This window comes from Callorhinus ursinus, unplaced genomic scaffold (assembly GCF_003265705.2).
Source record: "Callorhinus ursinus isolate GAN/ISIS: 27379988/994484 unplaced genomic scaffold, GSC_fseal_2.0 scaffold56, whole genome shotgun sequence".
NCBI lineage: Eukaryota > Metazoa > Chordata > Mammalia > Carnivora > Otariidae > Callorhinus > Callorhinus ursinus.
In genome coordinates this window covers 1270237-1288743 of record NW_027397118.1, presented here as the reverse complement: position 1 = coordinate 1288743, position 18507 = coordinate 1270237, and positions in this window count along the sequence as shown.

Sequence of the window (18507 nt, the reverse complement as noted above, 5' to 3'; positions counted from 1 at the left end):
GAGGGGACAGTGGATGACACCCGGGCTGACTAAGGCCTGTGGGGCAGGGCCCCGCTTCATCTAGTTGGGAGCCCCCAGCACGAGGCTGGGGCCTGGGAGCCTCAGTAAAAGCACACTGCTCACGAGGGCACTGGGGCTCATCGGTCAAGGGCAGGCTCTGGAGTGAAATCAGACCCAGCTTCAAATCTAGGCCTCTCCATCCTCCGTGATCTTGAATAGGTTCCTCAACTTGTCTATGCCTCAGTTTCCCCATCTGCAAAGTGGGAATGACAAGTGTGCCCATTGGGTTGAGGTGAGGTGAGCACACGAGCAGGCAGTGCAGAGGGAGGTACATAGCACAAGTGTCTAGTGATATAAAGGCGCCTATTTTGCAGATATGAAAACTGAGGCTCAGGAAGGCTTGAACTTGCCTCCAGCCAGTGAATGGCAGAGTTAGGCTAGGCCCCCAGATCTGATTCAAACTGGTGTCTGTGTCAAGAGTGACAGGGGAGAGGAGAGGCCTGAGGAAGAGGAGGAGAAGTGGGCTCCCAGCTCTTGCTTCCCTACTCTGTCCTCTCCAGCATGTGGGGCTGGCCCTCTGAGGCCAGGAGGAGGCTGCGGGGTGGAGAGGCTGCAGGGGGCAGGGGCTGGGGTTCCTGCTGGTAGCCAGGGTGTTCAGAGGTCAGGCTGGGAGGGTCTTTTGTGCCCCAGAGCCTCCTTTCCAGACTCCAAGAGGGCACTTGATCCCAGCGACGGAGAGTGGCTGGGACAGCCATCACCTTGCATGATCTCAGAGCTTGCGATGGCATCCAGTTAAAACCCAGACAGCACTCACCCCATCTTGGCCTTGAATCTGGGAGCCTGCAGGCCTCCTGGGCCTCAGAGTTGTGCCTGGATGGGCACAGTCACCCCTGGTCAGCCCTGGTACTGCAGACAGAAGGACCACTGGCATGGACCAGGGGCTCGTTGGTCATATGGACATTCTATAGAAGAGGCATCAAGGGGCCGCCCGGCCTGGTGACACCCATCTCCTATTCTTTGCCCCGTTGGCTGGGCCAGCTCCCAAAAAGCAAGGATCACGCCTAGGCCTTTTAGACTCCCCCACTGCCTCCGGGCCGCAGAAGGAGGGGAAGGGGGCCCCCCAGTTCAAGGAGGACGGGGCTGACAATTCCTTTGACTACTTGAAGAGCGTGTCTCGCCCATCCCTACGTCTTGTCGTCCTAGAGATGAGCTTTGCAGGCAGGCAGTCTGGCAGCGTTTGTGGGGAGCGGGAGCGTCCTGAGGGCAGAGAAGAGGATAGTCTGTGTGCATGAGGCCAGGGGACAGGGCGGGGTGAGGCTTCCAGGGTGGCCCCCGGGGAAGCCGAGCCACCGCACACCCTGCATGGTAGCTGTCCGTTAGCCGGGGCTGTGTGCTGGGCCTAGCATGTGCTTTCACCTGCACTGGCCCCGGACCTCCTACGGGGCCCTGGGAGAATCACCCCCATTTCATAGATGAGAAAGCTGAGGCCCGGACAGGAAAAGTGATTTCTCAAAGGCCGCATGGGGAGCTGGTAGTGAGGTGGCTTCTGGACCATGAGCTGGGCAGGCGCCCAGGTCCAGAGATGTCCCCGGGTCGCTGTCCCGGCCTGTTGGCTTTTTCACATATGGGAGGTGCTCCTTTCCCCGAGCCCCTTTGCCCTCGGCTACCTTGGGCTCCAAAGTCATGGTTAGTGCTCATGATCTCTGACCTCAGGCTATAAGATTTCATGTGTGCCACTAAATCAGGGTGATTGTTTGGGTATTGAAGCAAAATGTGGGTGGACTCATTTAGGGAATGGATGTCCAGTGGGACGGGAACACTAGGACCCCTTGCTAGCTCATACGGTGCCCTTGTGCCCATTAGCAGAGGCGCGCCTTCATCAGGGCAGACGAGCCCCTGTATCAGGCACTCTGCTAAAAACAGTGGAGCACAGGCTGAATTCCTTCTTCCCTTAGCTTTATTAGGGATGCTCTGGTGCAGTGAACAACCTGCGCAACTGTGCACACTGGTCCTGAGGAACATGGTACCCCAGAGCCCCCAAAGCTGAGCTTTATTCCCCACCCGATTCTTAGATCTCTACTTTCTCTACACTACTCTTCTTAGATCTGAGCCTGTCAAGTGTCCCTGGGTCAGCAACTTAAAGCAGAACAGGTTTTCTGGAATTAGAGAGACTGGAGGGGCGGAATGAAATCACCTTAACCCTCCTCATGGCAGAGGCAGGGACACTGAGGCCCAGACAGAGCCATGAAGTGCCCGTGGCCACCCAGGGCTGGTGCCTTGCTGCATCACCCACCATAGGCAGGCCCAGCTATGCCCCCGTTCCCTCCTGAGGGATGTTTGAGTCAAGGACTAACAGGAGGGGCTCTTTCCCTCCCTGCCTTGCAAAGTCAGGTTTTGATTATGGTTTATTGTGAGGCCGCATTCCACTCACAGCTTTTCAGAAGAACGAGTCCAATTCTTCGGCTCAGTCTGGTTCTAAAAATAGGTACCAGCCGAGGGGTTGCTTCTCCCTCCCATGCACATAGTGGAGGGAGGGCTAACCCTTTGCCACTGCCTGCCCATGTGAACTTGGCAAGTTAACCTCGCCTCTGGACGCCCCAGCTGGCGCAGCTGTAGAATCAAGCAAGTGAGAGCCACCCTTCCTTGGGTGAGATGAGCCCACGGAGATAAGCAAGCACAAATGGCTTTGACATAGAAGGTCCCGTAGCAGGTGGGACAATGTAGTGTGAGGACACAGAAGTGACTCTAATCTTGCAGGTGGTCTATCAGTTTGTCCCAATATTTCTGTCATCTTAAGAACAGAAAATTGGACCCAGCACCATGAATCTACCAAAACATTTTTGGATCTTGCTCCCGCTACCAGAATGACCTCCTAGATTAAGATAATAAGTGCCCCAAAGCTTTTTCCCCTCTGCCTGGCAGAGAACCTTTGGTTTGTTCTAAAACAGAGCTGTTTAATAGCAATGTAATGTGAGCCATGTATGTAATTTTAAATTCTCTAGTAGCCACATTTTTAAAGAGTAAAATGAAACAGGTGAAGTTAATTTATTAATATAGTTTATTCAACTCAATATGTCCAAAATATTATCATTTCAACATGCAACCAATATTGAAATGTTAATGAGACATGTTACACACCTTTTTCATGTTAAGTCTTCAAGAGCCAATGTATGTTTTATAATTGTACATCTTAATTCAGACCAACTGCGTTTCAAGGGCTCAATAGCCACATGTGGCTAGTGGGCCACCACAGTGGACAGCCCTGTTCTAAACCATCTACCTCCTCCTTGCTGGGTGACTTTGGGCGAATTACCCTCCTCTCTGGACCACCACCCTCTCTATATAATAAAGGCAGTGGACTAGAGCAAGGAGAGCAAATCTCTGGCATTCTCCCTGCTCCTCTCATTCTGTTCGGGGCAGACGTTAATAATGGATAGCCGATCGCCTGTGGCCGTCTTTCCCACTGAGTCTGGACCGGAGGCTAACGAATCTTCTTATCACAAAGGACATTAGCAAATGATTGCAGTCTGCAAACCAAATGAACTCTCTTTGCTACACTGAACCTTGATGTCCTCAATGGGCTTGTGGAGTCTAGGTTTCTACGATTCCATCTCTTTCGTGTCTGTAAACCTGCCTCCTGCCTCCTCCCCGGCATTGTTGAATTCAGATCGCAGATGCCCACCACTCTGGTTTATCCTCACCTACTTCAGATGCTTCTTTTTTTCAGCTTGGTCTTATCCTACCAACATCTTAGAACCAGGGCTCTATGCCAGGCTCAGGGCTGGGCAGGAGTCAGGAGTGTGAAATCCATTCTGGGTTGTGAGCCTGTGCTCAGGTGGGCATCTCCTTCCGTGGGGCCAAGCCTTGTGTTGGGGTCATCAGGACACTGGTGCGGGCACAGAACGTGGATCTCCAATTACAGAGAGACCCGAAGAGGACAGAAACAGACTAGCACTCATGCAATAAGCACTTGGGTTGCCTCAGTTAGCCAGAATCATGGAGCAACGAAGCTTACCCACATGTTTGAATTTTTAGATAATTGAAGGTCACCCTTTCTATATGCAATTTTTTTTAAAGATTTTATTTATTTATTTGAGAGAGAGAGAGAATGAGAGATAGAGAGCACGAGAGGGAAGAGGGTCAGAGGGAGAAGCAGACTCCCCACTGAGCAGGGAGCCCGATGCGGGACTCGATCCTGGGACCTCAGGATCATGACCTGAGCCGAAGGCAGTCGCTTAACCAACTGAGCCACCCAGGAGCCCTCTATATGCAATTTTTTTAATTTAATCTTTTTCACGGGAAAATCTTCTAAAATAGATCATATATATTCCTATTTCCTTGGAGAGCTCTGACTATTATTTAACCTTTTATGGATGACTTCAGAGATGAACATTCATTATTGTTCTGTGCTTCAATACACTGAGAATGTACTCGAGACCCACACACCAAGTGTGGAGGACTGGATTTTTTTTTCTGTTTTGTTTTGTTTTGTTTTTGCCGTGAATGTCCCAGGGGACTCTGTTTCTCCAGTCTCCTGTTTGCTTTTTAGTATTTCTTTCTCATTTTCCTATCGAGATGCACAGTAAATACTCCTGTGGATGGATACCTCAGGCTAGTTCTAGCTAAACCAGGAGAAGCAGAGGAAGGTGAGGTGGACTGGACTGAGGCAGTCACGGACAGTTTCCTGGAGGAGGTGAGACTGAGCTGTGCTGGGAAGGATGAAAACAAACAGGGTGAGGCAGGGGTCCCGGGAAGAGGCTATAGCAGAAGCAAGACCCTCAGATGATCATATTTCATCAGCTAAGGTGTGATGATAAGGAGAATGTGGGTTTCTTTTTTTTTCTATCTTAAAGAAATGAAATGTTTCCCTTACCGGTCATCTTCTAATGCTTCTGGGTAGAGTCCTCACTAGGACTAGGCGCCTCCTTTTTTTTTTTTTTTTTAAAGATTTTATTGATTTATTTGACAGAGAGAGAGAGAGCGAGCACAAGCAGGGGGAGTGGTAGGAAGTGGGAAAGGGAGAAGCAGGCTCTATGTGGGGCTCGATCCCAAAACCCAGGGATCGTGACCTGAGCTGGAGGCAGATGCTTAACCAACTGAGCCACCCAGGCGCCCCAGGAGACTCTTGATCAGTATCTGTAATGCACTTGATTTTCCCATCTGTAAAATGGGGCTCTCCTGGCTCTGCTGAGTTACAAACTCTGATATGAGAAATGCTTTGGAAAGTGTCATGTGCTCTAAAGATGAAAGAGTCAGGAGCATAAATTTCAACTGAGGGTTCACTTAGCTGTAATTTAGATTAAATTTGGATTACACAAGGAACACATGACTATAGGCAGATATACATATTACAGATTCAATTGAAGTGCCTCTGGCCATGGTCTCCTTGTCCTGGCCCCTTACCCCATTCCCTGGAGACAACTTCTGGTATCATATTGCTGGAAATTCTTCCAGACATGTTTTTATGGATTTACATACCTCTGCATGTACCTGTGGAAATAGATGGTAGTTCGTTTTGTTTTGATTTGCTGTAAGTCGGCTGAAAGTACTCTGCTTCTCTCCTCCCAACAACATGCCTTCATGACCGCCCCTCGTGAGAACATACACAACTACATTGTTCATTTTAATGGCGGTACAGTGTTCTATGCTATGCCCACGCTGTGGCTTAATTAGACATTCCCCACCTGTTGGACATTTAGCTTGTTTCCAGTTTTTCAACTTTTATAAGTCATGTTGTTGTGATCATCTCTGCAAACACCCTTTTACACACAGTGGTGTTTTTTTCTGGGGTAGCCATGAAGAGGTGTAATTTGTGGGTCATAGGATCTACGTGCATTTGGACTTTCAGCAACCACCACCCAATTGCCCTCCAAAATAGCCGTGCCCACTTTGACGATGGCCATTTACCCCAGCATGAGGACCCCATGGGGACCCGGGCAGGAGGAGTCCCCGCTCTGGGTCCTGCACTTGGGAGGGCCCAGCTCTGTCCATCCTGCAGCCATGCCCCTCCCCATGGGGTGAGGAGTCTTCAGAGGCAGGCATTGAGGCATTTGTGGGGTTAAGGAGAGGTACCCACTCAGAGCCTGCACCCCCATTTCTAGATCATGCTCTCTGGGTACCTGGGACTCATGAACTCTTGCCCAAATGGCCCTTCCCGGGCTGATGTGGGTCTGTTCTTTGAGTCCATCCCTCCAAAGGTGAGCTACAAACCTTACATGTGCACCTCTGGTCCCGAGGTTGGCCCTCGGTGGCTGTTGTGGGGTGGCAGTGTGTGAACAGAGCTGGATGCCTGGGCTGGAGAGTCCACACCCAGCTGAGGACGCCCCTCCCCCCGCCGCCGCACACACACCCAGGTGAGGACCCCCCACAGCAAGGCATGGAGTTGGGGGAGGGGCATTAGAAAGGGGGGCTCCTTGTCCTTGGCTCCACAAATGTCATGGGTAGGCATGATATCATCGACCTTTACAATTTGGTTCCAACATTTTCTAGCGCTATCCTTCCAACGTGTGTGTGTGTGTGTGTGTGTGTGTGTGTGTGTGTGTTGGGGAGGGGGCCTTGGGTTTTCCTTTTTACAGAGAGGTCAGGAAATGAGACCCCGCTAGTCAACCAGAATGTGGCCAACATGAGCCCCGCTTCAGCCTCATTCCCCGATCAGGCTCTTCATTATTATTTTTTTCTCCTCCGTCCTAATTTCCAACCAATATGATTCTTCCGTTAAAAGACTTTCTCTTCCTCCCCATCTCCGGGAAGGGGGAGCCCAATGTCTGGGGTGGGGGCTGCCTCCTGGGACTCATTTCCAGCCAACCTGGAGCACTTCAAAGGGGTTCCTTCCCAGGAAGCACGCTTTTCATGGAAATGAAACACACCGAGCAGGTGTCTCTCCCCCCACCCCCTGCCCCTCTCAGGAGAGAGGGGCAGGGGCTGCCCAGGAACTGAAGTAAATGGTGCAAATAAACCTCGGCACCTTTTAGCGACTGCTCCCAGAATTTAAAGGGACACGTAATCACTCCTAATACACATCCAGGGCAGAGAGCCAGATGTCGCTGATGGCAAAGAACATGTTGGCAGGGAGAGGAGAAAGCAGCACCCCCAGCTCCCACTGACAAAGCTCGGGGGCCCCGCTTCCTGCACCCTGGCTAGACTAACACGGACATCTTCCTCTTCCTCCTCCTCTTTCTCCTTACGGCCACCATCACCACGGACGTCTCCATGTATTGAGAGCTTGATGGTGCCCCAGGCTCTGCGCAGGGAGCCTTCCACGGGTCAGCTCATTTAAACCTCCCACCAACCCTACGCAGGAAATACTATCCCCATTTTACAGATAAAGAAACTGAGGCTCTGAGAGAGGACCACTTGCCCGAAGTTGCATGCTCATTTGGGGCAGAGATGAAAGGCAGGCGCAGGTTTCTCTGACTCCCCAGTTGGGCACGCCACCTCCTAGGGTTGCTCCTTGCCCCTAGCAAGGCTGAGCACACAGGCAGAGAGGCTGCTGAAGACCAAAGGTCCCACACTCATCTGGGCAGCCCCTCCACCCCAGCATGACTCACATAAGGAGGATGGGGGTCCACTCGCCTCTAACCTCTGGGCCCCATCTCCCCTACCACTCGGTGGTACTGGGACAAACAAAATAGAAAGCCCTAGAGAATCATACTCACCACTCATTATACTGGGGGACATGGCTGCTAGGGCTGACCTATGACTTAAGGAAGCAGGGGAGGGACTTTTCTGCTCTTAGACCCCTCCTCTGTGGGCCCCCCCGGCAAGGTGCCACCAAATGCTGAGCTGGACCACTGGGGTAAGCCTGGCCCCATTTAGCTCATCTTTGAAAAAATCAATGAGTCTGGAGACACATTTAGTTTCTGCCACCTTGGAGTGAATTAATTTGCATTGACAGAAGCCTGAGGGCAGCATGGAAGCTTCTGGGCCCCTGGAAACATGAGAATGTGTGCCAAGAGGAAGGGAAACGGGCCTGGTGTGCATTACTGGTAAGAAGCCTCACGGCAACCCAGGGCTGGGCAGGCTGGGGGGGGGGGCAGGGGGGAGGGGTGCGCAATTAGACCACAGTGAAGACCAACCGGATCCATGATGAAGCCTGTTTTATGCAGATGTGGGGGACCAGGGGCTCAAGCAGGACTCACAACAGTTCTGGAAGGACAGGAGGCAGCTCAGAGAAATGAGGCTCAGAAAGGGAGAGTGGCTCACCCAAAGATACACAGCAGTTTAGAGTTGAATGCAAACCCCGCCTACATACACCCACAGCTCTGCGCATGCTCCCGGCTGCCCCTGCCTCGGCCAGGACCCTCTTGGGTCTCTCCAGTTGTCATGCCTGGGACAGGCCAGGGGTGGGGAGGGGTGTCAGTGCCAGCTCTCGGCGCCAGCAGTAGGCCCTGTTTCTTAAGAACGGACAGGACGTCAATAGCCCCATTTAGCCAGGGGGATAAAAAAGGCTCAGAGGAGCACTGAGATCCCACACGGGCAGGAGCAGAGGTAGAATTTGAACCCCGGACCCTCGGCCTCTAAATGTCACGCTCTAGAGCTTCCTTTCTGGTCAAGAGGCCTCAGGCCACAGCGCCACGCCCTCCCCTCCCCTGGGCACTGCACCCACTTTGGGCCCTTTTGAAGGTGGCTATAAGTGGCTCCCGTTGGCGTGTGGGCCTGTCTGGACGGGTAAGTAAGTGGCTTTGGTGACGAACGGGATGTCAGTCCTTCCCCCGTGCTATGTTTAGAAAGGTGTCAGCCCCAAAATGGCCCGTCTCAAAGGTCACCCAGGAGGTAATCACGAGTGTCTCTAAAACCCCATCTCTGACCTTCCTGCCCCCAGACACGGGGGCCAGTAGGGTCACCACGAGGGATGGGATCCGGTGCGGCCTGCGGGCCTGGTGCGGAATGTGCCGTCCTCCAGGCCTAGCCGAGGTCGGCCCCAGGCAGAGAGCAGAGGCTGGGGGATGGGGTTGTCACTCCCGTTCCTCCTTCAGATACTGGTGAGGACCTACAGGAGAATGCTGTGGAGGACCACTGGCCATTCCCTGGGCTCTCACACACAGCACAACTCCACCCCTCCAACACACTCACACGTGTGCACTCACGTGTGTGCACACGCCCGCAGCCACACCGCAACAGAGAGAGAGGAGTTTAAAGTATATTCTACAAACCCTTCGCATGTCAGAGGTGGAATTATAATTTTTTATTTTTATATAGTCTTCAGTATTGAAAAAGCTGATAAAACATTAGAAAAGATTTAAAAATCAGAAGACATACCAAGGTATGTTCTCTAATTTAAACATACTGGAGATCACTGCTGCATTACTATGTGCTGCCAAATTCTGTTATTATTACTATTATTATTATTATTATTATTATTATTCTGGTGCAGGCCTCAGAATAAAATTTCTCCACATGCCTTTGTTAAACTAAAATATATTTGGAGATTGCAAGCTGGATCATTAATAAAAAAATAAAAGTGATATCATTTGAGATGATTTTTCAGTGTGAATTAGGATGCTCTTCATAGTGGATGTAAGAAGCAAAATACTGCAATGATTCACACGATGAATCTGGCAAGACCTTGGGCGAGGCATTTATAAGCCTGGTTTTAAATTTTGACATTCATCCAAGGGTGGTATTCAAAATATTGCCAACTGGTGCAGCACTGAAAATGTCAAATTAGAATGGACCAAGGCCTCCATGCTAGAGTAGGGTCCCAGGGTCCCTGTCCTGTGCCAGGCATGAACCATTGAGGTATCGGGTGCTGGGGGTGGGGATTCATGGGGAAGGGGCCAGGGTTTAGAATGTGGTGGGCACGGAAGGCTAGTTCACAACTGGTACGGAAGTATTTCAATATTGTAATAGCTAGTAAGCTGTATCAGCCCCTCGTGTGAATATCAGGCTTATATTCATCCAAGAGGCTTCTCTGGTCCCTATGACAACCTTTATCCTTATTGAAGATCTCTGCTTCTTAACGAGAGTGTGAAGCCCATAAACATTTAATGAAAGCATGGCTATGGTTGGACTGAGGCCTCCCAATTTATTATTTTTCTTGAATTCTATTATTTGTTTTTTCTTTATTATTTTTATTATTTTATTATTTGTCGCCTCTGGTTTTGTACCCCCCCTTCTGCTTTCCGTTGGATTACGTAAATATGCTTTTAGAATTCCATTTTAATATATCTGTTGTCTTCTTAGCTTTATACCTTTTAAACTATATCTTTTAGCGGTTGCTCGAAGGACATCAGCATATATCCTTCACTCTCCACAGTATACGGACAGGGATGTTGTGTCGTGTGATAGGAAATACAGAAAACTTGCAACCGTCGAGGTCTGTTTACCGCCCCTCCACCGTGGTCTCCATCCAGCCTTTATGAGCTACTTGTTGTATGTAATCCATCTACCTATCTTATAAACCTCACACTACAAAGTTATACTTTGTTGCTTGAAACAATTCTATCTACTTTAAAGAAATGAAGAGAAAAAACAGTCTTTTACGTTTATCCAGATGTTCATCATTTCTGATGCTCTTCATTCTTTGTGACTATCCAGATTTCTATCTGGTATCATTTCCGTATAGCCTGAAGGACATCCTTTAGTATTTTTTGTTTATTTATTTGCAGTACAGACCTAAGAGGGACACATTTTCTTAATTTATTAATCTGAAAATGCCTCTACTTCATCTTTATCATTTAAGGATATTTTCCCTGAATATGAAACTCTGGCTTGGCATTTTCCCCCCCCCCCCCCCAGAACAATGAAGATGTGATTTGACTGTTTTCTGGCCTTTTTAGCCTCTCCTAAGAAGTTCAAGTGTTTTCAAATTATTCTTTCCCTGTATGTAATATGTTTTGTTTTGTTTTCTTTTTCTGGCTTCTTTCACATAAAGGTACAGATTTTCTCTTTATCATTAGTTTAATAGTTTGGCTATGATGTGCCTACATGTGGTTTTCTTTGTATTTATCCTGCTTGGGATTCACTGAGCTTAAATCTATACATTTTCTGCTTTTGTCACATTTGGGGAAATTCAGCCATTATTTCTTTAAATATTATCTCCTCTACTTCTGTAATTCCAGTTTTGTGTATTATAGACCTTTTGATATTGAGCTACAAGTACCTGAGGCTTTCTTTTTAAAAATTTATTTTAAAAAATTTTATTTGAGGAAGCACCTGGGTGGCGCAGTCAGTTAAGCGTCTGACTCTTGATTTTGGTTCAGGTCATGATCTCAGGGTCATGCGATCAAGACCCACGTCAGGCTCCGCACTCAGCGGGGAGTCTGCTCGGGATTCTCTGTCTTCCTCTGTCCCTCCCCACCCCGTGCTCTCTCTCTCTCTCTCTCTCTCTCTCTCAAATAAATAAACAAATAAATAAATCTTAAAAAAATTTTATTTGAGAATAGTTGACACCCAATGGTACATTACTTTCAGGTGTATATGACATAGTGATTCAGCAAGTTTATACATTATGCTGTGCTTTTACCACAAGCGTAGCTCCCATCTGTTACCATGCAATTATTACAATATCATTGACAACATACTCCCTATGCTGTGCTTTTATTTCTGTGACTTATTCAAGCCTGTGTCTCCCACTCCCCTTCACCCCTTTCGCCCACACCCCCCGCCTGTTCTCTGTATTTATGGGTCTGATTCTAATTTTTAATTTTTTTTCAATCTTTGATCTGTCCGTTCTTCTGAGAAAATCTTCTGCTAAGGCTAATAAGTTCATTTTTATTCCTGGTGTTAATACTGTTCAGTCCTAGAATTTCTATTTGTTTTTAAAAATAGTTTTGTTTCTCTGCTCAGATTTCATTCATTGTGAGCATATTTTCCTTCTGGTCCATGAGCCTAGTAGTTACCATAGCTGCTTTGAAATTTGTGCCTGTTAAATCTAGCAGCTGAGTCATTTCTGCCCTGGTCCCCATTGATTATCTTTTCTCTCAAAGTGGGTCACAATTTTCCGGCTCTTTTACATTGGCTAATTTCAGACTGTACTCGGGATGTTGTGAAGGTTAAACGGTGGCAACTCTGGACTGTTATATTCCTCTGAAGAGCATTGATTTTTATTTGTTTTAACAAGCAGTTACCTGGGCTAGACTTAAACTACAAATTCTGTCTTTTAGGGTAGCAGTCGGGCCTCAGCTCATTTCTTTACCTGTGAGCTGGATTCTGCCCCGAGCATACATGGTTCATGGGGCTATCCAAGATTTATGCAGTTAATAGACAGAGTTTGGGGGATCTCTCCTCTGCTTGTCCCTTTCTGAGACCCTTCTTTTGCTTTCTGGTGACTATGGTTGTCTCAAACACCATTCTCTGGTCTTCAGGCCACAGAGACTGTGGGTTTCTATCAAAGTTTTAGCTGTGCCACGTGAGGCTGACTTCAGCCTGCTGCCTGACACAGTGAGTAAGTCCCTCTATACTGTTCTCTTAAGGTTTGACTCTCCAGGATCTGCCTGCATGTGTTCACTCTTCAGTGCCTTTAAGTCAATGGTTTTTATATTTGCCCGAAGTTTATACTTGTTACCTGCAGAGACGGCCTGGTAGGAACTAACCTAGATATGCTGAAGGTGAAACTAACTTTAGATAGTGACTAATTTCATAAGAGTTCAATATGTAAATTTAAATTTATAAAACTACTTGTTAAATTGTGTCATCTATGTTTTTTTTTTTTAATGTTGACCTCTCACTGATTTCATTTAATTAAAAAAATAAGATTTTGTTGTTTACCGAGTTAAGAAAACCCTGGGCTATTATGACTCCCAGCTCTGACTTCAGCATCCTGACATTGATTTAGCTATGCCAGGTCCTACATACTTCCAGACACTGGGGACCAAGTCCCACACTCCAACCTTTCTTAACCATTCTTGCCATCTGCCGACACATCGACACATCGTTAACTTTTCCAAAAGTCCTCACAGCAGTGGTTATATTTTAGCTTCACGGTAGCCCTAGGAACATAGGCAGGTGGATAGTGTTGCCATTTGATAGATAAGGAAACTGAGGTCAATGTGAGAATTAACTGCCTGGAGAGGCTAAAACCCCGGACTCCTGATTCCAGTCTGTGGCCCTTCCCCTAGACGTCATTGGGCAGAATAGAGAGATTTGGGTTACTCTTGTTAGTGGGGGATGGGCTGCCGGGGGAAGTGCCTGGACCCCATCCCTCCAAGGCAGGAAAGCACTCTAGGCTCTCCTTCAGACTCCGCTTCTGTTACTGCTTGGCCTTGTGTTTTGGGACAGGCCATTTCACCTCTCCTAGTGTTGTTACCTCCCCTTCCGATAGACAGATTGATTTGTAGGATTTCTATGTTCCTTTTGGGATTTTAACATTTTTCCACTTTCTAACATTTTATGCTTAGTTTTATCTGCCTAATGAGCCTGCACTTTCTTGATGTCTGTGTGTCATTCATTCGTCCATTTAGCAGACATTTCTTGGTCACCTCGTACATGGTAGGCACGGTCCCACAGGCCAGAATATGGGCCTGATCATCCCAGTCCTACCATGCTCGAGCTCAGGGTTCCCTGGGAGAGACGGACGTGAGAAGAGGAGGCTTACAATCCCCTACAGTGTGTGTTATAATAGGGCCATTCAGGGCACTGTGGGAGCATCCAGGGAAGGACTCCTCTCCCACACTGAGAGTGTGTGTGTGTGTGTGTGTGTGTCAGGGGGTGATCCCTGGACACAGCAATGCCAGGTAAGCGGTGATAACAATAAAAATGAATATTTATTGAACATCTCCCATTACGGTGACCGACCACCCTGGATTGCCTGGGACTGAGGAGTTTCCTGGAATTGAGGGATTTTCAGTGCTAATACCAGGCATGGTATTAGTCTCATGCGTCAGACACTGTTCTAGGGACATTCCATAAATTAACCTATAAAAACCTTACAATGAGTCTATTAATGGGTGCTGTTGTTTTCCCCATTTTATAGCTGAGGCATCCAGATTCAATAACCCGACTGTGACAGGTAGTTGGAGATAGCCAAAGCCATGATCTGAACCCAGAGCCCATGGTCTTGAACATGGCCGCACATCGAGTCAGAACGACCTGAGTGAAGAGGCAGAAGAAAACAGGGCACAGGGGCTAAGGGCACTGGCTCTGGGGAGTTACGCCCCCTCTCTCATCTTCCTCATCTGTAAAGCAGATTGCTTTACTGAGCATCCTGAACAGCTGCAGCGTGTTGAGCCTGCGGCACAGGGCTTGCCTCGTTGAATATGGCTGTTAAAATCCACTGTCGCCATCCTTACAGGGAAGGGGCTGGGAGAGTTTGAGGGACAGGGAAGAGTCTGTAGAGAGGCTCAGAGACGGGGAACCGAAGAAATGCTGTCTGGCGGAGCACAAAGGGCTGGGGAGATGGAGGCAAGAGCAGAGGTCGGCGGCTTTCATTCTCCAGACTTGATTTGGCAGGGTTGGGACTAGGGTGAGGCAAGTAAGGCCTTTGCCTCGAGTGTGAAATTGAAGAAGACTCCGTAATGGAGATAATATTTTCATGTAATATTTTAAAGAGCCAATATTAAGTTAAAAAAAAAAAAGAAAGAAAATCCCTGATGAAGGGAGTATCAACATTTTAACTGACTGAGCCACCCAGGTGTCCCCAGAATATCATCATTTTCAAGGCAGGATCTGATCCATGATTCGGAGTTGCTTTCCTCACCCTAATCCCGGCCCTTTATTTAAAATGTTGATAGTCTCTTCATCAGGGATCTTTTTTTTACTTAATTGTGTTTTGTTTTTGTTTTAAAGATTATATTTATTTGACAGAGAGCGAGCACAAGCAGGGGGAGCAGCAGAGGGAGAGGGAGAAGCAGGCTCCCTGTGGAGCAGGGAGCCCGATGCGGGACTCGATCCCAGCACCTTAGGCTCATGACCTGAGCCGAAGGCAGACTCTTAACCGACTGAGCCACCCAGGCGCCCCACCCCTTTTTTTATTTCATTTTGGTAAAAAAAAAAAATAGTGCATGAAAATATTTATCTTGCGGCCCCTGGGTGGCTCAGTCCATTGAGCATCCAACTCATGATCTCACCTCAGGTCATGATCTCAGGGTCATGAGATCCAGCCCCGCGTCGGGCTCTGCGCTCAGCGGGGCATCTGCTTGAGAGGCTCCCTCTCCCTCTCCCGCTGCCCCTCTGCCCTCTCTCTCAAATAAATAAATCAGCCTTTAAAAAAAAATATGTATCTTGATTGATTTTGGCACACCCTTGGATTTTGCACCTCGGGTGAGTGCCTCGGGAGGACATTCCTGGTGGAGGACTGTTGTCTTACTGCTGTCCCCAGGGGGGCTGTGAGCCTCCCCTTCTCCTCGGGGCCTCCAGAGCCCAGGTCCCAGGCCTCTCTCCCGCCCCCTTCTGCCCGCAGGTCCCCCGCTCGCAGCCGGGGATGGGGCTGTTGGGGAAGAGGCGGCCTCCGACATGGCATTTGCTATTTCAGGCCAGACGATGGCTTCCTTCCCTAGCCCAAATGAAACCTTTCCTCTCCCAAATTCCTCAGCCCTCTCATTAGCGGTTGTGTTTGTGGATAATAGCTATAGTGAGGAGGCAATAAAAAAGTCCAGACTGTGCTGCCCGGCGGCCTCTCCTTACCCCTTCCACAAGGGGCGCCTGCCCGCTCAGGCTGAGGCCTTAACGGACCCACCGCCGGCCCGGGGAGCCCAGAGTGGGCCCTCGAGTGACCGCGGCATTATTTAATCCCCGTTCGTTAAAAATGCCAGGCCACAGGCCAGGAGCCCAGGAACATAAGTGGTGACAGGTGAGAGAAAAAGAGCCTCCCGACGGCCTCCGTAGCCACTTCAAAGGCCACGGCCCTGCCAGGTAATTGAGGCCTAGTGGACACCGGGTCTGGGAAACGGCTTGGCCACAGATGCCCCGGCACACGGGAAAGGAGACAGGCAGGGGAGAGGGGAGAGGCTGGGCTGGCCCCTGTAATTAGGCCGGCACAGAGCAAATACCTCTTCTGTCAGGAACTGTGTGCTGCGACTTCAGGCTTCCATTTTGGGAGGTGGGAAGAGAGCCTCGGGCCAGAGGCAAGAAGGCCTCCAGAAGGACCGTCTCCTCACACACTGGCCTCTGCCAGGATCTGGGTCTCCTGGCTCTTGAAGGGAGGAAGCCGTCAGAGGCGTGTGCATATGTTCGCACAGGTGTGTGTGTGTGTGTGTGTGTATAGGACGAACCCCCATTCCCCGGCCCTGCCCTACCCCCACCCCACCCCCTGCCATGACTCCCTTTCGTTTTCTTCTTACATTTGGTATCTCACTTCTGGAAGGTACTAAAGCACCGGTCCCCATTTGGGCCCCTGAAACAGTCCTCCCTTCCAGCTCCATCTCCTGTTGAATTTCTAGAACTCCAGCTCAGGGCTGGAGGCTTGGCCAGCTGTTTGGATAGTGACTCCAGTCAGCAGGGGTGCGGGAAAGGAGCCCCCGGCTGAGGATCCCGGTGGAGTCCATCTGCGGCTGCCCCAGCCCTCGGACTCCCACAGAGCGGGCCTGAGGAGCAGGTCGCCTGGGGCTGGAGGAGCAGTAAAGCAAAATACAGCCATTTCCATATTTGAGTCTTTGGAAGACCTCCTCCACACAGGTTTTCCCCACATCCACAGACGACTTTAACCATTCCTTGTTACAATATTTCACCATTAAAATCAACTCACTTTTTGAACTTAAATTCGCTTTAAAAAGAAACCTCTGATTGCTACCAGAAATGGAAAAATCGATGTCATTTGGCATAAATAGCAGATAATGATAAAAATGAGCGCCGTGAGAATAGAAGGCCGTTTTACCAATTCCAGCTAGCTACTGTGACTGTTCCAGGTCCAAGTTCAAAGTGGGGACAGGGGGACATGGCTCTCCGTGGAAAAGAAATGTTAGGGAACGTTAGGAAGGTGTCAAGACATGCTAGCACCCAGAATGCATAGTGAGACCCTGGGTCTCTGCATGTACGTGTCTCCTGGTGACGTCACCCAGAATTGGAATTCCATCACTGCGGGCTGCACGATGGAGGGAGCCGATGCCGCCCACCACCCCCAGTAATGCCAAACCTATAGGTGGCGCTGCTGAGCGTTAACACGATGGGGCTGCCAAATCCGCCGAATTGGGCAGTTTCACCTGGACCCTCGAGCTTGGTTTCCTCCTCCCTGAAACGGAGGTAAAATGGAACCTGTGGGGAGAAGGGAAGGGAAAGGCTTCGTGCCAAGAACTTGGCACGCAGCACTCGGCGAGCCCTCACTGGTGTTCGGATTACCTGGGCAGAAGCTGGGTTTTGAGTGCATTCCGATATCTGGAGGTCTTCCGCCTGATGAGGAGCTCAGTGTGACATGAGCTGACTGGGTCTGGGGAGTCATGGGACCTTCCCTGCCTTGAGCCAGAGACAGAGAAGGATGCTGAAAGCAAATACTGAGAACACAGAAGCCCTTTCTCTCGAACACTCAGTGACTGCCACAGCCCCGGGAGGAGCCCTTTTACAGGTACCGGGGGGCACTCACCAAGATCCCCCAGAAATGGAGATGAGGGAATGTCCCGCTTGGACTCAAAAGACATTAACTTATAGAAGCCAGGTACCCTTCTAAGCATTTGCACACTCATCCCCCTCTTAGTTAAGTACTGTGAAAGTTAAGTACCATGGGTTAAGTACTTTGAGTAGCCCATTTTACAGGTCAGGCTGAGTCACCTGCCCAAGGTCTTTCAGCTCACTTCATCAGGTGGCGGAGCTGCGATTTGAACCCAGCCAGGCTCTGAGCTCTTCACCACCGGGACAGATCTGCCTCTCTTCGGATGCACACGCGTGTGGTCGTGTTGTATGGGACACGGATTTGAGAGCCCGTGAACTGGGTGTCCCTGCCTGAGTGAGTCACCTCAGGCTGTCTACAGCCTGGGGCCACCACCGGGCTGCTCAGACTGAGAGGAGTTTACTTTGCAAAGCCAAATCCTGCTCCTTTCAGTTTGTTAACATAAAAGCTGCCTCTAATCCCCTCTACAAATACCACATTCTCTGAGCTACAATTGGCAGGGGCGGCCAGCATCGCCCCATTTCACATTCCTTCGAGTCACCAAGTGGAGCAGCCTGAGTGTGGCCATCATTCAGGATTCAGCACTCGGGTTTCACGAGACAACATCAGAAATACCTCCGTAACCACCCGACTCCTCCGCGGCCCGGGGAGGGGGCGAGGACGCAAACCAGGCTCCTGCCCGAGCGGGGGGCCAGGTGGGCGGCCCTCCACTGGCCCAGACAAGCGTCGGCTCTGTTGGCGCTGAGGCTCGGGGCCGCCTGCCCACACGGGCCCTGCCTTGCTGCCCACCACGAGGAGAGGGAGGTTGGTTTATAAATATGCACGCAGCCAGCCTCTCACCTTCCCACTGGGATCAGGCATTTCTGTGGTCACGGGACAGGACCCCATCTGGTTGAATGCTGCCTTTGATGGAAGCCAGAGATGCCTGCGTGCTGGGGGCAGGGACGGCAGGGCTGGCCGTGGGCTCTGTGCCCGAGTGCTTGGCCCCCTCCCCCCCCCCCCCCCCCCCCCCCCCCCCCCCCCCCCCCCCC